We start from the raw sequence: 24,811 nt of genomic DNA, 5'->3' as shown, positions 1-24,811 counted from the left end.
GCAAATATTTTAACTGGATCCAGGAAACAAAGAGACAGTTATGCAGGAGCCTAACGCATAGGGCAGAATTTTTAGGTCGGCTCATGGGTGCGATCAGTAAGTCCAGGATCGGCCGGGGAATGGACCGCTAACTGAGATCGGCCCCTGATCGTGACATCACACTGGCTGGCCAATTAATTGCCAGCCAGGTGAAGTGAGTGCTGAGAAGCTCAGCGCTGCTGGGATGGGAGCAGGAACAGGGTGAGCACTGACGTCAAAGCAGGCGCAGGCCCATGCTGAGACAAAGCTCCCTGAAGGGAGAGAGATGCCTAAGGGAGCTGAAGACCAGAAAAATCAAAAATAAACGTTTCAAAAGCAAAAAAAAATGTCCAAGCAACCCAATCAGTTGCCAGAAAATATACATGTTGAAAATGCTGTCCACCAATTTTTATTTTTATTTTTATTTTATTTCATCACGGAAACCTCATCCCACCCTTGGATTTGCCTGTTCTGCCAACCATTTGGTTGGATGGGCAGCGTAAAATTAAAGGCAATTGTGCCGTTAATGACCTTGGTTGGCCGATTAATTGTCGGCGGGTGTGCTTCCGACTTTTGTGCATGTACACCGACCAAAATATTGCGTGAGATGATGTCAGGATGCTCGCCCAACGTCATCCCGTGCAGTTTTACATCGGATCGGGCCAGGCCCGTGCGTGCCTGATCAACATAAAATTCTACCCGTAATCTTATGCACCACACAGATTTACATTTTGGGTTCGGTTTGATAAGTTTACATCTGAAATATTAGGATGGATAATCCTCATTTTGTACTTTTAACAGAAACAGCCTTTGCTTCCAAACACCAAATAGACATTTCTGAATTGAATCAATGTCTTGTAATTTGCTTAAATAAGAACGGTATTAAGTGTGCTAGTTATGCAAGATTAGGATGGGAAATTTGAATACTTGTATATCAGTTCAAACAGCTTTGTCTATAGCCCTTAACTGTTTATTCAAATAACCAGCACAGTATTCCAGAGGTTAATAACTTGTCTCTGGGAACAGCCATATTTAACAAGGCAACAAAAACAGAAAATGCTGGAAAAATCAACAGGTCTAACAGCATCTGTGGAGAGAAAGACAGGGTTAACATTTTGAGGTACGTATGACTCTTCTTCAGAGCTCTGAAGAAGAATCATATGGACTCAAAACGTTAATTCTGTCTTTCTCTCCACAGATGCTGTTAGACCTGCTGAGTTTTTCCAGCATTTCCTGTTTTGATTTCAGATTTCCAGCATCCAGAGTTTTTTGCATTTATCTTCGTATTTAACAAGGCCTGTCTTGATTATGGTGAGTGTTTTTACAGAAGTTTGATGGTTTTGGTTTTAATTGTGAGCTGTATGTTACTATGCTATGTCTGATCAGAGGGTAATGTACTGTAATCAGGCAATAAGGTTAACAAAACTTAACATGTTTTGCTATATATAGAGTAATAAGTGATCAAAGCAAAAAACTGCGGATGCTGGAAATCCAAAACAAAAACAATAATACCTGGAAAAACTCAGCAGGTCTGACAGCATCTGTGGAGAGGAATCCAGTTAGCGTTTTGAGTCCGTATGACTCTTCAACAGAACTAAGGCAAAATAGAAATGAGGTGAAATATAAGCTGGTTTAAGGGGGGGGTGGGACAGGTAGAGCTGGGTAGAGGGCCAGTGATAGGTGGAGATTGCCAGAAGATGTCATAGACAAAAGGACAAAGAGGTGTTGACAGTGGTGATATTAGCGAAGAACTGTGCTAATGGTGAGTAAGGGTAGAAAGCAGGACGAGCAAGGGATAGATAGCCCTAGTGCGGTGGGGTGGGGTGGGGATCGAAATAGGCTAAAAGGTAGAGGTAAAACAATGGATGGAAATACATTTAAAAATAATGGAAATAGGTGAGAAAAGTAAATTATATATAAATTATAGGAATAAAAGGGGATCAGAAAGGGGGTGGGGATGGAGGAGAGAGTTCATGATCTAAAGTTGTTGAACTCAATATTCAGTTCGAAAGGCTGTAAAGTGATATATCAGTATTATAGTCCAAGGTCAAATTTATATTAAAGTTCAGGTATCTGCAAGCTGAAGTAATCAGCACTCAGACGGCCTATGTCACAGAACAGGAAATACCTTAAGCACTTTTTGTCTGCTCCGCATGTGTTGTTAAAATAGAGGAATGTTACCTTCATGAAAAGTGACAACCCTTTTCTCTAAATGTAGCATTATAAGGCAAGTCAGTTCAAAACATGAATATCGATACCATGGAATGGAAAGTTTCACCAGCCCTATGGAAATGGGTTTGGAGGCAGGAAAACTGGTAAAATGGTGGAGGAAGGTACCGGAAGGGGAGCACGACATTTTCCCACTGCCACAGCATGCTGCCAGTGACGGAAACCTCAGTGGAATGGCCATCCACTGGGTAATCAATTAGAAGCTCAACTAAGGGCACCTCTTGTTCCCACTGGCACTTTACCAGTATAGGAAGGGCTGCGAGCAGGTAAACCCTAGTGGCCTCCCAACAGGTTCCGAGCAGGGGGCCTTCCTTTAAGGCCCCCATCAGCCCATGGAGGGGTGCCTGATGGCAATGACCACCCCATAACTGTGGCACTGTTGAGTGAATATGCCCCTTCCTCGTTGCTGGGGCCAACCTACTTGACCCATCAAACTTATCTGACTACAAGGATGCCATGGCATTGAGGCACCCTGTCCTTCATTCTGTAGGTTCAGCAGTGGCCACCTCTAACAGTGGCGCTACTGAGCTCTCTTATTGGACCAGCAGCTCTCAGAAGTGGGCTGTCATCCTTAATTGGATGTTGGTTCCGTAGATAGCCTGTTAATTAGCTGCTGCTGGTAAAATGCCACCCCAGGGTTCAACTGATGAGGAATTGGGTCCCACTTTCAGTTCCGAAGGTGATACTTCATACCTTCACAAGAAGTTCAGCGTCCTATCTCAGATTGTTCAACAGCATCCAAGCAAAAATAATCCTCACATCTGCACTTAACAATTTCTCTCTCCTCTTCAGCCTTTGCCTTTCTTTGTTTTGCTAATGCTACTCTAGTCAGCCCAAACTTTTTTTCTTATTTCTTCTCAAATTCCCATTTTTTTCTTATTCTTTTCAACTTAAGCCCATTACCTAAATCCCTCACCAAAAAACTTTGTCATGTCATTGGAACAGAGAGTTAACAAAATGATATAGTTTTTTGCTGGCTCATCTCAGTCGCTTGTTTTTTTGCAATACAACATTATTCCTTTAATTAGTAACTTACCATCTCAGAAAAGTGTAATACACAATATAAGAACACCAAAAATAAAAGTAACCTACATATCTTGCATTTACCCTTCAGAAATTATAATAGTGGTTGAGTTTTGTCCATATCGGCTGTTAATAGTTTCATTGATAGCAACATAATGAACATGGTCACAGAGATTGCCACAGTTAATGCCACCTTGCAGGCATGTCACACAGGGTAATAAATAGTTTGGATAGACAACAAAGATCACTCATTATTTCACAGTTATCAAATAAATTTAGATGAAGTCAGTTTTTTTGCTGTTTTCTGTATAACCCTTAGATGATAAGTAATAAGTTTTTTTTAGTACTTATATTTTAAAGCAACATGTATGCCTGCTGCTTGTCATTTTATAATCCTAATCTTGGTTTGAGTAATCAGTTAGCAATTAATGATGCTACTGAAATGCTGGAATATAAAAAAATATAGCAACCAAACAAAGAATCTTGGGATGCATTGTTAATCTGTGTTTTCATAAACAGAGAAAAATTATAGTGATTAACAGAACTCTATTTTTATGAATATAAAACTAGATTGACTATAATTTAAAGAAATTCAAAATATTGTCACAATTGCTGAAAAGACTGCATCAGTTAAAGAGGGATTTTCATTCTGGGTGTGGGAGGTAACTAGATTTGGGCCCGTTGGCCCCAGAAAGGGTTTGGAGGCAGCCACTGGGCCTGCTGGGTCCTGAGGATGGCTATTTAAAAGACCCGCCTTGGTACTCTGGGACATCGTCCTAGTTACAATAAAAACAATAAAACAAAAGACAGCCCTCTAGCTCTTACGCTTCACACCTCCTCACCCCCGCACACTCCTAAAACCCCATTCATGCCAATTCACGCCACCTCATGCCCCTACCCATGTCCCTTCATACACTCTGTGATAACTTATGCCCCGACCTACTGCATGGCCCCTCATATCATCCATGTCAACCTATGCCCCTCCACACCCACACCCACACACACACACACACACCCAAGCCCCTCAAACCCTCCATAGTAACCTATGGCACTTCCATGCTCATTCACCCAGCATGCACTCTATACAAAACGACTGAACCCTATAGTAACAATCGAATGTGTGAAAAAGCTTTAAAATACATTTACTCATAAAAATGCTTTTACTATAGCCCTATTAAAGTGCCAATCAACCAGACCCTTTAAAGTATCAGAAGCAGAAACTGCAAGCACTTGGCACTTCTTTATCTTGTATAAATAAACATTGTGCAATTGACAGAATAGACTGGAGAAAAAAGAGCTGTCAATCATGCAACATTTTCTCTAGGGCTCAGCTGTTTCAATAGTAATGGATGTTTGAGCTCTTGGCCAAGCTTCATAATAGATTATACATTGGCAACTTTGGTGACAGGGTAGGCATTTAATCAGGTGGGAGGGTGGTGGGGACCCAGATGCCTTCCAGCCTCCATCCCAATTAAGTCCAGGGTAGGAAGGCCCAGTTAAGGGTCTCATCCCACCGTGCTGGTGTTAACCCAGCGGTGAACAGGGGGAGCTGATCATGTGGGAAACACAACTGGAAAACCTGTGTAGGGTCACTTACAAGTTCCTAGAGGAATGTCCCTCATTCAAATGAGCTAGTGCCTGATTGAGGGACCTGGCATCAGGAAGGTAGGGGGGAACCAGCATCAGGAAGGGGTGTCACTGACAGCCAAACCTCTGCCTTGCTGTTGGTCTACCTTGCCCCACCTTTACTGCTGACTCCCCCACCCCCATGTCTGACTCCCCTCCACTGCAACACCCATTCCATGAACACCCTTCTGCCATCACTCGCCTGTGGCTTGTGATCCAGCAGTGATACTAGGCCTTGGCTGGTTATTGTATTGGCAGTAGCCACCACCTCCCCTATGGTGCTGCATGCCATTCAATAAAGATGCTGGCCTCTGATTGACTGGCAGCTGTTGGTGGGTGGGACTTAACCACCAGTGTCCTTGATCTCAGGAAAGGCCCACTGTTGCCCAGGTAGGTGCCTAAGTGGCACTCAATAAGCTGGGCTTTCCCTAAAATAGGTGTCTTAGGACTCCCACCAGCTCACTCTGACGGGTGAGACCCCTATCAACTTTGTTAAATATTGCTCATAGTGACAACTGTGAAGCTATAACACAACATAACCCTTCCACTTAGGGAAAGCAGGGGTAACAGTGTAGGAAACTGCGGAACTAAATTTAAAGTTGCATTATGAGATGCATAGAGTATTAAAAAATACTTTTTTAACATTTTATGTGCCAATGTTTAGTGTTTAGTGATATGTTATTGCTTATGAGTGATACTTTACCAAATGTTCTAACCCTTGTACTGCTAAGCATCTAATTTTTTAAATTGAAAATCATGATATTTCTTTTCTCTTACAGCCCTCAGCAGAAGTGAGTGAAATGTGCTGTCTGGGATAAACGTGTCTGGTAGACTGGTACCTATTATCAGAGAACAGTTATAAATGAACCTGGTTGCGATATTATATCTGCGCGTGCACAGTGTATGAAGAGGACATACTATTAACTAGGATGTCAACGGAGTCAGAAATTCAACAGGTTGTCAGAGCCAACACGAGAAAGGAATCCAAAAAGAAAGGTAGGCAGTCATTGTAGTTGTCTCTTCATATGGCCTAATCTAGAGGCTCTCTGTATTAATAAATACTCTCAGTGTAGTAATTCATAAACTTTATTGACAAATCCACTATGCTCCATTTAAAATTGCTCTGTCACTCTTGCAACTGTTGCTTTGGATGGCGTAAAAAGTTAGTGTTTTCTTCTTAATGTCAAATTGCAGAGTTCAAATCTGGTCAGATTGGTGGATAAGTGTCCCTTGATTGCTTCTGATGATTTAGTGACGTATGAAATGATTTTGAGGCAGTAAGTCTCAACTTTGTTCCTTCTGGTTTTGGAAATATAACATAGAACTAGTTATCTCATAGCACATCAATCTCCATTTCATTATTAATGTTTATAATGAGTATTTTCCAAACAGATTCTTTCCCTGGCAGACATTGACCTTCAAAATATGTTTTAATTTCAGGATGCATGGTCAACAGCAGAACCATGCAGGGTCATATTATTTATATTATCTGAAATGTCTGCATTTTGTATTTCTGCTCTAGCCCTAGATTTTCAGCTTTCTACTGAATATTTGTGTTCTTGGCCATGGGTAGTATTTTTAAAATAAATGGAATGATGATTCATTGTGTTCGCCAATGAGTTGGTGGTGGTCAGCACTTGTGATTTTAAGAAGATATTCACTGGGGGTTTACCTAATCATCTCCAAACTTGAGAGGTGGGATCTTTCATTTGAGTCAGGACTAATTGCAGGTCCCAAATCTGCACCATGTCAGGAATAGTCATCTGACAAAAATTAATGGCCAGAGGGCACGCTTGCCACGCAATTAATGACAACAGGTGGCCTCCAGATGCTTGAGGGTTAATAGGAAGCCCTGCAACAGTGAAAGAGCTGCAGCCTGCCATTGCAGATAAGAGAAAGAGAGGACACTTCAAGATGGCAATGCCATCTTAGCACTTTTAACATTTATAAAATTAAAAATGGCCACAGCTGCCCTTGTAGTGGGAAGGGATAGTTTATAAGCAATCCAGAGTGCTGGGCCCCCTAGGCTGCTGCCAGAAGACCACTTCCTTTCTCTGGCTGTGTTTCAGCCATTTCCAGTCAGTGTAGGAGGGGTGTCTTAATGGGGTGGGTAACCATTGCAGACCTGACCAGGCCTCCTAGAAAATGACTGAGGGTCTGCACTATGCTGGGGAACCAACATACTAGCAGAGGGAAATTCCAAGCCATCACATGTCTGTTCCTGTCCCTGGTATCACTATGTGTAACCTTTCTTTTATTGAGATATATGGTCAGAGCACCATCAAAATTGTACAAATTCATCAAGAGTAGTAGATGTTTTGAAACCTAGACTTTAAAATCTTGCAGATTATAAAAAATGAATACTGAAGGGAGTAGGAAATTTCACAGTATTGAGGTACTAAGAAAGAATGAGTTAGATAGTGTAAAGGCATGTGATGATCTGGGATAGATTGAATTAATAGAAGAGGGTGTAAAACAGTAGTACATCCTTTAGAAGACAACAATTCACAGAAACCTACTTATGGAAGTTTCCTTTAACAGCGAAAGGTTTTAGGCCATTGGACAATGATCAAGTGAATGATCCAAAGAAAATGTCAATTTAACAGTCTGGATAGAGGGTATGAATCACATCCACTGCAACAGCAGCTTATTATATCAATCACGTGGAAGGGATGGGTATATGCAGACAGCTGCATTAATCTTGAGCTGACAAATTCCCCACAATGAGGAGATGGCATGCTCTGCTCAGTGAGCTCCTGCCATGCAGCTGACTGGGTGTATCTGATTTCTCTGTTGTGAGAAGGAAAGAAGAAAACAGTTGTAAACTTTATTCTAGCAATTACACTAAGGACTGAGGTAAGTATGATCATAATACTAAGTTAATGAGCATATCTTGTCCTGTCTCTTGCAGTTAATTTACTGCTCTGAATTGTGTTGTCAGACATTCACACCTTGCAGTGGCTTCAAGTTCCGTTTAATCCAACAGGATAGACTACTTTAAATGCTCTGCCCATAGAAAGTGATTCTTTACAGAATTTTGTTACAATTTTTTAAAAGAGGAATAGAAAAATGGGGCAATGGAATGGATCAATAATCTGAAACGTGAATTGATAATCAGGAACAAAACTGCAACTTGTACAAAAATCATTTAATGAATAAGAGCTAACATAGTGTAACTACAGAGAGATCTCATCTAATTAGCCTAGTGGACCTGGGAATAACATCCCAGGTTGTTGAAGATTGTAATAGACCAATACTTTCAGAAGTCTTTTGATCAAGTACTGCCTAAGAAAGTCCTTTACAAATCAAATTTAATGGTTGTCAATAAGACAGGGACATGATAAAATAAGTGGACCAATCAAGCGAAGAAACAATGAGTGGTCACAACAAGATTGAGACCACAAATGAGTAAGACACTGTATGGAGTTTTTCCTGATATTATATGACCAAGTCATATTTTTATCTCAATGCAAAGTAGTTACATATTTGTAGACTATTTGTAGAGAATACTGTGGACACAGAACAGGCAACCAAAACCTTGCACAGTACCTGTTTGGACCCAGGCTGATCAGTGGCAAATAAAATTAAAAATGTACAAGGGGACTGCATGGAAGTCAACAGCAGACACATGCATCCATTGTTAAGATCTTGCCATTGGGAGATTGAAATCATTTTGCTTGATGTTAATGGGCTGATGATATGGCTTCAAAATGCAACTAGTAGGCTTACCACTCCATTAATGATGGGGCTGTGATGTTTTAGAATGGGCCTACCTCCAGGTACCCAAAATATCCACCTACTTCAGGCCGTTTTTTTGAAAAATGGAAATCAGGGTCCTATGAAATAAATAGGACTTTGAGATCCTATTTACATCATAGAATCCCAATACATTTAAACAAAAATATACTTACAGCTGCACCTTATGGTTTGTTGGGGATATCCAAAACAGCAGTAAATTCTGAGCTTAGTACTTTAGTTCACAAATATTAAGTACATGTTAAAAACAGCCTTTTATTTTAAACATTTCTCTCACATCTTTTCAAATGAAAATCCACATGTTCCAGTCTTACATGAAATAAACAAAAGTTAAACCACAATTTAAAAAGGAAAATTTAAATAGGAAAATTTAATTAATTAGTCCCTTATCGATAATAATAGTTTTCCTTGCTTAACAAGTTGTTTTATCCATTGGATTAACAGGATTGGTAGCATTCCTTATTTTGTTATCTTATTGATAGTTTTACTCTTACTACATATGATTGCTTCGCTGCCAAGTGCAACATTTAATTATAAGCCTGTTTTTGTTTCTGTACCATTGGTACCAATTAAAAATGATTTACGTCGAGATGTTTTCCTTTGCATAACTAACCATTTTCCACTATGCTATCAATAATTAAAGTTTTCTGTAATGTTAAAAACTGCTATGCAATGTCATGTCTTCAATTAAGTATCTTATTATTTCACCCTGAAACTGGCCACTTCTGCTAGGTCAGCCCTAGCCCAATAGTCCAGTGTACTTTAAATTGATTTATAATTCTTTGCTTAACAAACAAAGCCTGAAGGTTAGCATGACTATAGTATAAAGAAAAAATAACTGCAGTATAGCTTGCTTAGAGCTCAGGACAGTCTAATTAACCTTTTGCTTACAAAATAGTTTGATTAATGTAGGCATTATCAGCTTCAAAAAGAGAAGTTCTTGAGGAGACTTGATACAGTAAATGTGATAGAGGAAACAATACTTTGAAACACAGTAGAACAAAAGAGTACAGATTCAGCACAGTAAAAGGCAAACATGGAACAGACATCAGGTAGCTTTTTACACAGAGAGTGATCAAGAGCAAGTTGCCAAGAAAAGCAGTTGAGGCAGGAACGCTAGATCATTTCATAGCTGCAAAACGACATTATTTTTTGACTGGCTCAGTTATTTTGTAAACCATGAGGAGCAAATCCGATCATAACCTTGGCAGGTGTCATGTTGTCAGAGAGGAAAATTTACACGGAGGGCAGAATTTTCTGGCTGACGTGCAAGTGGCGGAGCCCGCACGTCAGCGCTTAAAATGTCGCGCGAGCGTCCGGACATCAGCGTGTGGCATCGCAATATTTAGGTTGGCGGGCACGCTATGCAGCGTGACGCGCGCCCATCATTAATTAAAGGCCTTGTTAAGGCCCTTAAGTTGCCAACCGATGAGGATTTTGAGGAGCCCGTGCGAACTTCGACTCGGCACATAGGCCCAAAGGGCAGGCGGCTAGGTGACTTTTTATCAAAATTCATGCACTGGCGGATATGTGGGCTCAGAGGGGTTGTTCATGTTTTTCATGAAGTATTTAATGCAGAAAGTGTTTTAAATTTGCCTGTGTGATTGTTAGCAGTTCAGATCAATTTCCAAGAGCTTTCTGTGTACTTTGAAGCTTCAGCTCACCAGTCTGCAGATAGTCAGCTTTATCGGGCCTGCAGCCTTCCGGAGGCCTCCATTTAGCCTGGGTATAGTTCTGACATCTCCACTGGAGGCAGCTCCCCTGAGGAGGAAGGGAGGGATAGAATAAGGAGGAGGCCAGGACTGGACAATCAGCCTCCAGGGGAGCCACCTTTGGGAGGCCAGGCACATGCACAAGGGGCGCAGGGCCAAGAGGTTGTACAAGGCGGAAGGGGCCGCAGAAGACACCACTAGCCTGCTGCCAGGGTATACAGGCGGCGAAGCAGCTACCTCAATATGACTGGGGTGCAGTGCCGAAGGAGGCTCCAACTCTCAAGGGAGTTAGTCAACTATATCTGTCAGATGATTGGTCCTGAGATGTCCCCTAACTGAGACACCCCATGCCAGCGGCTCTGAAGCTCACAGTTGCCCTCAACTTCTATGCCTCTGGCTCTTTCCAGGGCTTGGTGGGTGATCTTTGCGGTGTCTCCCAATCAGCTGTCCACACTTGTGTCAAGCATGTTACAGACGCTCTGTTTAGTTGGGCATTGGCCTTCATCCACTTCCGCTGCAACCAGGCAAGTCAGACACAACGAGCCAGAGGCTTCGTGGCCATTGCTGGCTTCCCCCGCGTCCAGGGTGCAATAGACTGTACACATGTGGCCATCAAGGCACCAGCAGGTGAGCCCGGTGCCTTCGTCAACAGGAAGGGCTTCCACACCATGAATGTGCAAATAGTGTGTGATCACAGGATGCAGATTCTGCAAGTCTGTGTAAGGTAACCAGGCAGCTCCCATGATGCCTCCATCCTCAGACACTCTCAGGTGCCGGCGCTCTTCAGTGCTCCAGCTCGGCTGGATGGTTGGCTGCTGGGTGACAAGAGCTATCCCCTCAGAAGGTGGCTCATGATGCATCTCCGCCATCCAAGAACAGAAGCTGAGCAGCGGTACAATAGGAGCCACAGCATCACAAGGGCTGTGGTGGAGAGAGCCATCGGTCTTCTCAAGATGTGCTTCTGTTGCCTGGACCGCTCAGGAGGCGCACTCCAGTACCCTCCAGACCGCATCCCTCGGATAGTGGTAGCATGCTGCGCTCTGCACAATCTTGCGCTGGAAAGGGGGATGCAGTTGACAATGAAGACCTTGACGCAGTGGATGAGGTAGCACATGATGAATCCAGCAGTGCCTCAGAGGATGAGGAAGCACAGGGCAATGATGAGGGGCAGCACGCTGACCCGCTACTACACCAAGAAGGCAGCGACACCTGGGACAATTTAATCCAGCGAACCTTCAGCTAGCTCCACACACATCGATCAGCAGGAGCAGCATTTCCTGGCACTTCCACATGTGGCTCTTAGGTGCTACATCTTCCACCTCAACTAAGGGCTTAGTACAGAAACATCAATGTCCACTCAAACACTCATGATATGTCTGTGAAACATACAAATGCAGCACAAAGGAAACACCCTCAGCCATGCTCAGAAAACTGGACCTTATTCAGTCCAGCATCAAACACAAACATCTCTCTTACATACATAACTATTTGTTCCCTGATCTAATGCCAACACAAAATCACCAGTGACATACCAGTGGAGTGCCTAATGTGCCTTATGCTTTCGTTTGCGGGTGCTACATCTAGGTGCTGCCCCATCGCTCGGAGTGGCTTGTGAGGCATCCTGCTGACTCTGCTGTCCTGTTGGCGTCGATGACCTTGGCGGGCGTCCTCTGGCCCGTGGAGCATGTGATAGGCCTGCCTGGGAGGGAGTGGCCAGTTCCAGAACTGGCAGCTCCCCTGTTATCACAGCCTCAACTGATGCAATGGTTACTGGCAGAGGGACGGAGGAGCTGCTGCCCTCATTCAGAGCGCCCTGAGAGGAGCTCACAGCGACGGCAGGCAGCTGCTGCGCCGACGTGAGGTAACATTGGGCCTCCCTGCTCACCGCAGATGCATAGGCACCGAGCGCTAACACTTGTTGCCCAGAACATCTCCCACATTGGGAATGACCACCTGTGGACAGTACTGCTGAGAGAGCTTGCAGGTCAGAGTGTAACCCAATCAGAAGACTCTCAATCTGATCAAAGCCCCTCTGCATGAGAGTCGCCAATCTCTCAGCAGAGGAAGCATGAAGCTCTGAACTGAGGTTCATGCCTTCATTTACACTCTGTCTGGACTCCTCCACCACAGAGACCAACTGAAGCACACCCTCATGCAACCCTGCCAGATGCTACCATGAATCCTGCCGCTCATCCTGCAGCTGCTGTATTGGTGATACCTCCTGAGGCATATCATTAGTGCTGGACTCAGCATGTGCCTGGTCCCCTGCAGTCCTCCGGCTGCTGACATCATCGGCACTCTCTGTTCCTGCCACCTCCTCCAGCGATTGTGAAGTGCCCTCTCCACTATGACACTAGCTGATGTTACATTCCCACCGAAGTGTTTGTTGCTGCGCTGGTGCCTGGCTGGCTGAAATGATGTGCCGCAGATTGCACGTCTTGGCCCTCAAGTGTGGAGGGGGGGCTCCAGACTTGTTGGCCGCGGCCATGCGGTGGTGATGCTGAAATTAACAACAAGGACAGTGCATCAGTTAGCGTTCAGTCAATAACACCTTTCATCCCTTCCCTCCACTCAGCCTCATAAGTTGCTCATCCTTCAAGAACCTAAGGAGACGAACATTGGTGGGGTGGAAAATAGTCAAGAGGAGGTCCAAACATTAGATGCACATACAGATAGGCTGGTTAGATGGCCTAAGTAATGCCACATGAAATGTTATGTGGCATTGGAGTGGGGAGAGTGCAGAGGTACCTGACCCGGATGCATGCTGGCCTGGAGAGTTGCGGTGCTGAGGAAACATCACAAACACTTGCGACATTTGCCGTGGAGCACAGGAGATTGACAGATCACATTATTGACCTTCATACCGTTATGAGGGGCATAAAATGGGTGGACAGAAATCAACATTTCCTTTTGGCACAGGGATGAGTAACATGGTGGCTTTTATTTAAGTTGAGTGCCATGAGGTGGCAGGTGAGTTGCTGAGGACCTTTTGGACAGAGTAATGTGGGATCCACCGGCTGAAAGGGTGGTGGAGGTACCAACCCTCCTAAGATGCAAAATGTCTTTGGCTGTGCAGCAGCGATGCCATGGCATGTTAGGCCATGGGGATAATGGTCAGAAATGGGATAAGGCGACTTTGGAAGGTGCTGGAGACGCGCATCCTCAAGGGGCCGAGGGATCTTCGTATATGACCGACATGTCTGAGTGTCTCAGTCTGTGAATGAGCAGTGTTGCAGCATTAACAATTGCAGCAACCATCAGTGGTTTGGATGGTGGGGAGACAGAGTGGATGGGACTGTGGACCTCAAATACCTGGCCGCTGCACCTCAGCCTCGCCGACACCTGAGGACCTGGCCGCCTGCCTCCTCCCCAGCTCCATGGCCTACTCGTAGGTGGTGAGGCGCTGAAGAGTGGCGCGCCCACCACCAGTCCTCTGGCGCTCCCTGAGATTGTGTTCAGTTTTTGCCTGAAGAACAGAGAAGAGGATTTATTGGGGCTGATCATTCACGTACACTGCACGCGCATGCCGCACCCCAACCACAGTGGCCCATCCGCATGACTCCAGCGGCTCCTCTCCACACTACTGGTGTCATTCCCCAGAAGATTGTACAGCTGGTCCCAACCCCCTCCTCCAACGGCCACCTTGGACACATTCGGCATCCATCACTTTGAATAGCACATGGGTCTTAGCACCCATGGCAAGGAGGGGCAACTAGGTGTGGCGCCGAGGCCAGCAGATGGCTCTTAGCCACGACACCTTGAGCCTCCCCTTCCACCATCTAATTACCATCAATATGACATGTGTTGGAGTTCTGAGTATGTGTCTAGCTGCCTCTCCTGCAGGTTGTCCCCAGACTACTCAAATGCGACAAATATCAACATATGCTGCAGGGAGAACCCATCTTGTCCTCAACCACTAAGCTTATGTAAGCATGGTCCTATCTGTTTGCCCACCCAGCGTATGCCAAATGCCCAATGCAATAACGACTGTAAGACGTTGGGTTGGGGGGTGGGGGGGGAGCTCAAAAGCAAAGGCTACCTGCTGGGTCAAATAGCCAAGGCTGACATGGTACTCACCCTTCCAGAGCGCAACAAATCATTGAATCGCTTGTGGCACTGTATTCCTGTGCGCCGCACATCGTCATTGGCGCTTACTGCCTCCCCCACCTCCTGCAATGCCTGTCTGGTGACATGGGGGGCCCTCCTCCTCCCACCCTCCGGATACAAAATATCCCGACGGTTGGACACCTCATTGAGGAGGACAGCAAGGCAGGCATCTGAGAACTAAGGGGCACAGTGGCCTCCTGCTGGCCTATCCTGCAGCCTGCCGCCCTCCTCCTCCTCCTCCTGTGCCCTGAAAGCAGCACGTCGCTCTCTGTCAGTGGCCATGGTGCACTGCCTCAACGAGGCTGCCTGGCCACTCTTTATACAGACTGCCGGTTCCCCATTGGAACCGACGGTCTGAACACACCCGCCTCCGCAATTTTTTTCCCATTGTACACGGGAGTCGCTAACCCACTGGGTGGGCCTTAATTGGCCTGCCCACACAAAATGGTGGCACGGCTCGTTTCGGCGGCGGCAATTGGCTGCCTGCCTGCCACTGCGTCGGTCAGGCCCACCCACCTGTCAAGGGCAAAATTCTGTCCTGAGCTACAGAGAAAATGCAACAAATTTATTCATCTAAAATTGGGGATCTCCTAAAAGCTCAGGTGTATATTTATAATTTCTGTAAAGTTTTTTTTACACTATATGCAATAAAGTGGAAAAACACGCAAATATTATTACATATAGTGCAAGAAAAATAGAATTTTTATTTTTTCAATTAAGCAATTACTTGGAACCACAGTATAATAGAAGATATACAGGAAATACACCGCAATACACTTCGATAGGCTGAATAGCCTCCTTCTGTGCTGTAAACTTTTAATGCTTTAATGTTTATTTTTGCTGTTTATATGCTGACATAGTAAATATATTTTGCATAGTTTCATATTGATTTGTATATCAGAGTGACTGCATTGCTAGTGCATGAGGTACATCATGAAATCAAGAATATTCTTACTAAGGACCTAAAATTCAGAAAATCTTTGCAAACATTTTTTTAATAAAACACAATTACAACACTGAAGGTTAAAGTAGATTGATCAGTGCAGGCGGACACTGCCAGTCCAGTATAATATTGTTGAACTGTTGAGATCAATCATTTACAATAATCATACGAGCAGATGAACATACGAAATAGGAGCAGAATGAAGCCATTCGGCCCATCGAGCCTGCTCCACCATTCAATAAGATCATGGCTAATCTGTTTGTGTTTCGAGTTCCACATTCCATCTATCCCCGTTAACCTTTAATTCCCTTGCCTAACAAGAATCTATCTTAAAAATATTTAGTGACCCCCACCTCCACCATTTTCTGAGGCAGAGAATTCCAAAGTTGCAAAACCCTCAGAGAAAAAAATTCTCCTCATTTCTGCCCTATAAGGGTGATCCCTAATTTTAAAACAGTGCCCCCCTCGTTCTTTTTCCAAATCCACATGTCTTATATTGTGTTATTACAATAGTTTATAGTAATCAGTACAGTCTTATGTAGTGATGACTTTAATGGCAGTTTCCCTTTGTTGAAAGACAATTTTATTTAGTTGTAACATCATTAATCTGCATTGTCTAATATATGAATGAATGATGACAATAATAGGATGCTAATTGCCTTTAGCTTGTGATAACTGTAAAGGATCCTGAGGATGATTTACTATTCGTACCACTGAGCAGTGTGCTTCCCATTCATCAACACTTTGAACAGCTGGGCAGTGTTCCACTCAATTGTCGGTTTTGGGCCAAGAGCAATGAATGGAACGACATAAAAGCACTGACATTCTTTTTATAGCACTAACTCTCAGCAGCACACCAAGGAGGAGATTCTGAGTAGGTACTTAATCAGCTATTTAATGTGCCAGTGAGCGTTCTGTAGTTTGGTCCATGTTTGGTTCGTGGCATCAGCCATATACATCCAGGATCATCACCTTCTGATATATTGATCTGTCAGCTTAGTGATTAATTGAGTTACCCAAAAAACTGACCTCTATCAGGAATCCATTGTACGTGGTTAGTTTTCATGGCCAATAAATCCTTATCTTGCAGCTGGAAAGGTAGTTGTGGGTGGAGCTTGTAGAAGTAGTTGTACTCATAGCAGCCAACTCCCATGTTCACTTCAGAAAGAAACGTGTTGACGTATCAAAACTGTAAAATACATTAGATGTTTAGGGAGTTCTGAATTTGATTGCCTATATTCTTTGATGAGAATTCTCCCTTCGGCGAGCGGAGGCGGGGCTCACTTGCCAATGCGTAAAATGACGCATGGTGATGTTGGGCGGGCATCCCGACATCACCGCGCGTCATTTAGATTTTCAGTTCGGCTGTGTGCCTGCTGAGCTGTAAGTTGACTATTAAAGCCTATTGAAAAGTAACTAAAGCAGTTAAAGGAGCTGCCCATCCAATCTTAAAGTTGGCGGCAAGTGAGGAGCCCAGGCAGCCTTCAGAAAAAGCATGAAACTTCATCCATGGGCAAGATGAGGTTTCATGACGGATTTAAAATTTGTGTTACATTTTTAATAAAAGCAATTACTGTGTCCCAGCTCATGTGACAATAATCACATGAGGGGACAGTGTCACATGAGGGGTCATGTCAATAAAATTTTTTCTCATCATACATTATCTTTTTAAAAGTGACACTGATCTCCCTGAGGCAGCATTTTGCCTCAGGGAGATCTGTGCACTCTTTCGCACGCATGCGCGGTAGAGCGCACTCCCGGCTCAGGGAATTCCCCCCCACCACCTCCCCCCGCCTGCACAGGGAGTGCATAGCGCGTCCTGGCACACATCACGCTGGGCGGGCCTTAATTGGCTCGCCCATGTAAAATGGCAGCACGCCCCCAACCGGGGGCCCCGATCGGGAACCCGCCTGCTCCAGCACAACATCCCTGACCAGGGGAAAATGCCGCCCTTTGAGTAAGGAAGTATAAACACGCCAAAGTAACAATCAGGTTTAGCATATTTCAGAGATAAAAACAAAAAACTGCGGATGCTGGAAATCCAAAACAAAAACAGAATTACCTGGAAAAACTCAGCAGGTCTGGCAGCATCGGCGGAGAAGAAAAGAGTTGATGTTTCGAGTCCTCATGACCCTTCAACAGAACTCTTTTTTTCAGTGGTGGGGTCATGGTCCAGGGAGAGGTAGGAGGAAGTGTCTGCGAGTGTCTGTCAGTTCTGTTGAAGGGTCATGAGGACTCGAAACATCAACTCTTTTCTTCTCCGCCGATGCTGCCAGACCTGCTGCGTTTTTCCAGGTAATTCTGTTTTTGTTTAGCATATTTTAACCTTGTTAATATCATCATGTTCCCGTGTACATAGAATTCATAATAAATGATTACTTTGTCTCTGGAACTCTGTGGCACTATGCTTCAGATCTGTATTTTCCTGTTAAAGGTGGGCTGTTTGATAGAAAACCAAACTGATGGACTTGGCATTAATGGTAACCATGCTGCCAGCACCCAAATGATATTTCCAGTGAGTGAATCACTTTCACATTAGGCTACCTAGGCTTTTCTCCAACCCTCCCCCCATGCCATTTTTTCCCTTGTTATCAATTTCAGTTGGTTCCACACTGCCCTGATCCTTTCATTGCTCCCATACAAGTTCTGAACAGCATTCTGAATAATGCCATTTGCATGAGGAGTCCAGGAATGCGGAATTATGCACAAAATGGCATTCATTGGTCTTGAGCTACATTACTTTTTTACAGTTTGTTGCAATGGTGTAAACATGAGAGCAGTTCTCCGAGAAACAATAATGATCAAAGTGCAAAATCCATATATCCACATTAACACTTTCTCTTTCCCAGCAGGAATGGGTCACAGAATAACTCATAAAGTTTGTCTGTGTTAAATGTAAAAATGAATAAATTATACGAGCAGGTCATCAGTACTAAGCCAGTATAAGAAACATACCCACTCTACTTCCATGAGTTGTTTCTGTGTGTTAACATTCAATGATTCTACAAATGGGAAAGCAAAGAATAGGAAACACGTAAGGATGGCAAAAGGAGTAGAGTTAAGAATTTTGGTTTTACAGAAGGCCAATGTACTAGTGAAGCTTAAGTGGGCATCCTCTGCCCATGCTGCTGGTCTGAGTTGAAAGAAAGCAGATTCTGGGTAAAAGACATTTTCCAAAATTGCCTAATCTTTATAGTTTCCAATGGAGAGTCCCCAATCATTAGCCAGGAGTACTGAGGGGATGGGAATTCATGGCTGGTGATACAAGTTAAAGGACGGAATGGAGAAGAGCAACAGAAATCAAAGGAGGCAGGTGGTAACTGTGTCCAATCAAAAAGAGGGGGCTGTGGGGTAATTTAAAAAATTTTTTACTAATAATAACAGTTGCTGTGCTTCGAAATGCACTGTATATGAAACATTTATGGTGTTTCTTAAAGGTACAACAAGGTATGAATATTGTAAGTCTTTCCTCTTAATAAGCATTTTGGTTATGTTTGTATAATAGTATTACTGCAATGAATGAATTAAAACATGTTGTTCTTATTATCATCACAGTGCCTGAGCTGAAAATAAATAAAATTAATCAATTCAGGAAGATAGGAATTTTCTTGGATTTTATAAATATAAGTGCTAATATATAAGGTTCATATTTTCTATAAATAACATTAATCTCATGGACAAAGTTATGCACTTGCTAAGATTTTGCCTGTGAGATAAATAATGTGTGAATGAGTTTTTGAACAATAGCATTTAATATTCTTTTTGACTAGGCATTTGAACGTCACTGTTGTCATGACAATGAATCACAGCCCGAATTACTTACAGGCACATTGAACTTTTTAAGGAAGACGTGTTTTTAAAAAGCATTTGAGCAAAAGCTTGAATGTAAAGTAACCACTTTATGGAAAATTCCTACGTTGATTATACTTGACCAACTAGTCCAAAGAGAACTTGGAATGTCACACCTAAAAAAGGTGTGGAGGCCGACTTCAGACAGAGAAAGGAAGAGATGCAATGCAAAAGACTGAGCTTTAATCTCCTGTCGTTGTGGAGACAATGGAGACTAATTACCACATTTCAGCGGAAACCATCTGCTGTTGAGCTATATCTCAGAATGTGGAAATGGTCTGAGTTCAAAGAAAGCAGATTCTGGGCGAAAGACACATTTGTTTTTTCCCTTCCAGAAATGCATAAGAAAAAGTTTTAAAAAGCTAGCTGTAAACCTGATCTGTGTGTTCTAGTTCGATGTGCTAGTGTATGCTATGAGGGTCATGGCAGAAGAACAGCAACTAGGCATCCCTGCAGCTTGCAGGTAAAAGTGTCTCTCTCTCTCTCCCTGTTGCTGGGGCAAGTCAGCAAAGCTACAGTCAAAATGGAAATAACATAGTTCCTTCAGCTAACTTGCAGAACCACGTGTCTCCAAACCAACTGCTCAACTGCCAAAGTCAGCTGTACCAACTTAACGGCTGCAACGTTTGGCCATCTACTCCTTACAGACAAGCCAGAGGCTGATTCATAAATCTTTCCTAACTTTTACTTCTGGACTCAACTTCTCATTTCTGACCTGTGTGTATGTGTGCTGCGTTTTTATTATTTTTTTCTCAGGTTTTAATAACTAATGAACTTACTCTTTCTTTGGCTCAAGAAATCCTGGTTAAATTGGCTCCTTCTAAAACACTTTTCGAGGATTTTTAAAAGGATTTTTCACTGAGTGGGCGGGTGCGCACCCGACTCACTCAAGCGTAAAATGACACATGATGACATTGGGCGCACATCCCAATGTCATCGTGCACTTGCGCGATATTTTGGTTAGCGGGTATGCATGGGAGTTGTCAGCATGCCCTCCGACAATTAAAAAGCCTATTAAGGCCATTGAACATTTATGTTGTTGTTTGCTGCCTTTCCAACCTTACGTTTGGTGGGCAGGCAAAAAGGCCAAGTGGTCTTCGCACTTTTTAGGAAACCTCACCCAAGGGCAGGATGAGGTCTCCAATAGCAATTAAAAATAGAATATAAATTGTAACATTTCATTAAGAACATGTCCCTGCTCATGTGACAGGGTCATTGGAGGGGACATGTTTTTTAACACCTTAAAATTCTTTACTTTTTATATTCAGAACTGTTCATCTCCCTGAGGCCAGGGAGCTTTTCCAGCTCGCACTCATGCGCATGCCCCCCCATTTGGCAGCGCTAAGCGCTGAAGCATGCTTTACATGCTGGACAGGCCTTAATTGGCCCACCAGCACGAAATCATGGGGTCCGGCCCCGTTCGCAGGCAGTGGTCAGCTTCCCAACTGCTCCCGCCCCTAAGCTTGCCCAATGAAGGAAAAACCCTGGCCATAAATACATTTGGACTGGGAAAAGGTATCCACGAGGGAAGGGATCCTTTTTAAATTAACGTTGTTGCAACCAACTGAGGGGGTTGAATAGAGAAGGGGAGCCAGCTCATTCCTCCTCACCCGGGAGCATAATAAAACTGGGGGTCTCATTTGGGAAGTTAACAATTTGGGATATATCCATCCGAGATCATAACAAATTGGGGGACCTTGCCCAGGGACCACTTGTAACACTGTATGTAGGAGTTTTTGTTTCAACAGAATAAAGATTGGTGATTTTGAAAACTTTTTACGAATTGAAGAGTGTGGTGGAATAATTGCATCAGTTCATCACACACAGAGTACTTTATAGTAAGCTATGTAAATACAATGCTTGTTTCTCAAACTAATCTAATGGATAAGGATGTCAGATTTACATATATGCCATTCAAAAGCATTATCTACACGCTATACATGCATTATGTACATTTAGTGCACTTGGTGAAATTGAGAGATGAGAGTGGCAACTTATTTTATTGCTGAGATATGGCTTCCATTTTGTTTCAGCAATAGCAGCAAATGAAGTCAATTTGCTAGAAGTTTATATCTTGGCTTAAAGTTCAGCTTTGAGAATTAAGTTAGTTTTAATGGGTACAGTAACCCTGGGCTGAAGTAACAGAAACTCCTTGTTTCCCCCTTGGAGATTGTGTTACATTCATTTCAGTTGATATTCTTTTTACAGAAGTTAAATGCTCTTAAGAAACTTGAGTTCTAAGCCTAGTTTTATTAATTTCTTTTGAAGTCATTGGCCTTTGTCCAATAGAAACAACTAACAATGGAGCAAGACTGATCCATTTTAATAGAATGAGAAGTGTTGGTCCTCAGCCATGAAAGGTCAAAATAATGTGACCGAAATAACAAACAATAAAAGCAGCATGATTGTAAAGATAAAAGATTTCTGTTATGAGTTAGCCTCACAAAGACTTTGTAAGCTTCATTGGAGGTTTAGTGTTTGAAATGAATATGCTTTCTCCACCTCTGCTCCTTTCATTTAACCAAGGCAGTAAGTAAAGTTGATCATGTTTCATATGTAAATGACACACAAAAGGGAGCATGTTTCCCATGCCAACTACCCTTATGGCCTTTTTTAAATGGGAGTGCCAAATTCTTGTTGGTCTGTGCCCAAATAGAATTAATTTGAGTTTATTCAAATTCATTTTACATAGGCTCCTTACAGTTAATAAGGAGATTTTCACCTCATCATTTGGAGCAGTATTTGAACCCAAGCCCAGGGACAAAGCAGTAGCGTACTAAATCACTGCACCACCTAGTTCTCACTTTGCTTTTGTTTTACAGGGAGGGAGATATTTGGAATGAGGTTACTTTAAGATGCCAAGATGCCACCACAGATATTTCTGTGATGTAAAGCTATAAACAAGTAGCAGAAAATTAGATGTTTCATGTAATTTGTATTGTGTTTTGAGTTTCTGTGAACCTCTTCCAGCCTGAAGCTGAATTCTGTACAGATTATATAGCACACCATTTTTGCAAATATACTTTTAAACTGGAGAAGCTAATAGGACATAATCTCTTGAAGTGATGTAATTATTATGCATTGTCATCCTAGCGTAGCTGAGAGTGTAATAAGACAATGAACTACAGTGGTATTCATAAAGAAGTAAAGGGACATTTGAATAGTTTAACTGTGTCACTTGAATCTGGAGATTTATTGCTTCCTTGAAACATAGTCCTAAATTATTGGCCTGGATGTTCACTGCCAGCGGATTTCTGGCAGGAAACCATCCTGGTGACTTAATTTCTCATCGCCCATGGCAGAATGAGAACTGACTGATTTTAACAGATAAGCATTATTTAAAATCTACTGGATGACTTTCAGCCCAAAGACACCTGCCAATACAGATAGGTGCTAATATCAGCTTTGGCTACTGTCTTATGTTCAAAAAAGGGAGCTGAGGGGAGGGTGTCCATAGTAGGGGGAGGCCTAAGCTTTGGGGCCCAGAGGAACCCTACTTCTCTTTCTCAGCCCACAAGGAAGTTAAAAAGAAAACTGTTCTAGACCTGGTTCTTCATCCGGCTATATTCATTTGGTGTGAAAACAACAGTGGCTTCTCTGCATGGTGAGGCCACCAATTAAAGTAGCAGTAAGGTTCTGGTGACTCTGTACTGCAATGATGTCTTCTGATCCAGCACATGCAAGTTGTATAATCGTGAGCTAAGTTCATCTATTTGGGCTATAACATTTTACTATTCTGCTTTTTACCTCAAAATTTATTCCTAAGGTAAAAACTGGGGACAATTTTAAACCTACATGCCCAGTGGAAACCAAGGCTGGGATTTTTTAGCAGAGGACAAGTGCCAACATGGTTATGTGAGTCCTGAGGCTGAGTGGGCAGGCAATAGAACTGGTTGCTCCAGCAAACATCCTAGTGGCTGCCTTTTAATTGACCTCCACTGGGCCATGCCTTCCAATTAGGGACAGCGGGTGGGCTATCCATGCTGCTGGCCCAATCAGAGGATTGACAGCTATGCAGCCTTGGCAGTGCCACTGAGAGAGGAGGCCGCTGTTGAGGCTGGAAAGAGAACGATAGGGTAGAACCATAGAACCATAGAAAAGTTATACACAGAAGGATGCCATTTGGCCCATCTTGTCCATGCCAGCCCGCAGACACCCAGGTGCCCTTTCTAATCCCACCTTCCTGCACCCGGCTCATAGCCCTGCAGCTTACAGCACTTTAGGTGCAGATCCAGGTACTTTTTAAAAGCTTTCAAAGTTTCTGCCTCTACCACCAACTTGAGCAGTGAATTCCAGACACCCACTACCCTCTGCGTAAAAAAGTTCTTCCTCATGTACCCACTACACCATCTGCCACCTATCTTGAATCTTTGTCCCCTGGTTCTAGAATTCTCCATCAAGGGAAACAATTTTATCCTGTCCACTCTATCTATTCCCCTCATAATTTTGTACACCTCAATCAATTCACTTCTCAACCTTCTTTGTTCTAAGGAAAATAACCCCAATCTATCCAATATCTCCTTGTAGCTATACTTTTCTAACCTTGGCAACATTCTTGTAAACCTCCTCTGCACTCTCTCCAGAGCTATTACCTCCTTCCTGTCATGTGGTGACCAGAACTGCACACAATACTCCAGTTGTCGCCTCACCAGAGTTTTATACAATTCCAACATTATATCCTTACTTTTGTATTCTATATCTCTGCCAGTGAAGGAGAGCATTCCATATGCCTTCTTTACAACCTTGTCTACTTGAACTGCTGCGTACTTGTACACCAAGATCTTTCACTTCACCTACTCCTCTTAGTATATTCCCATTTATTGTATAACCCCTGTAACTGTTTGACCTCCGTAAATGTATGACCTCACACTTCTCTATGTTAAAATCCATCTGCCACTTTACTGCCCACTCCACCAACCCATCTATAGCGTTGTGGAGATTATGGCTATCTTCTGTGTTATCCATTACTCGGCCAATCTTCATGTCATCTGCCATTTTTGAGATGTCCTCACAGGGGAGGGATACAGATCTTTTTCTACCAAGGCCTGGTAAACAGGCCCCAGTAATCAGAAGAGGAACCCCTCCAATGGTGGCAGAACTACAGGGGCAGCCATTGCCTCTACCAGCTCCCTCCTTAGGTCATGGAACCTTTGGTTGCAATGGCCCTCTCACGAGAAGTTGCCGGGGGCTGCTCCATGCAGTTGGCAGCTTCTTCACATATTGAGGGGTCACTTTAAGTTGGCATCTAGGAAAATGGCCCTCAATTGGGCTCTTAATTATTCAAATTGGCTGCCTGCCTCTCGTTGGCTGGTAGTCGAGCCACTAGTTCCTGCCATGGATAAATGGCCCAGTGGTGGGACTGCATGAAGGAGCCCTCCTGAAATGGTGGCTGGCATTTTACCAACCCCCACTTCCTTCCCCACCAGTAAAATCTCACCTCAAGGGACTGGGTTGTTAAGATTACTTAGCCACCAGGAAAATGCCAGGAACTCACCAGTCCAAATTTTGACTTGCCCATTGAGTAGGCAGAGCCTTTTACTACATAGGG

General features: G+C 43.4%; 1 long non-coding RNA gene across 1 annotated transcript in view; it reads right to left on the bottom strand.

The window, feature by feature from the left end:
- LOC121289412 overlaps positions 1 to 16,706 on the bottom strand; it is a 29,125-nt gene extending 12,419 nt beyond the window's left edge. Inside the window, exon 1 of the long non-coding RNA XR_005945555.1 lies at positions 16,444 to 16,706. This is a non-coding gene — a long non-coding RNA (uncharacterized LOC121289412). The remainder of the gene's footprint in view (positions 1 to 16,443) is intronic.
- Positions 16,707 to 24,811: the final 8,105 nt, after the last annotated feature.

The sequence above is a fragment of the Carcharodon carcharias genome, chromosome 16 (assembly GCF_017639515.1).
Source record: "Carcharodon carcharias isolate sCarCar2 chromosome 16, sCarCar2.pri, whole genome shotgun sequence".
In the NCBI taxonomy this organism is placed as follows: Eukaryota; Metazoa; Chordata; class Chondrichthyes; order Lamniformes; family Lamnidae; genus Carcharodon; species Carcharodon carcharias.
The sequence above is the reverse complement of the archived record's forward strand: the minus strand, read 5'-3'. Positions and strand labels throughout refer to the sequence as shown.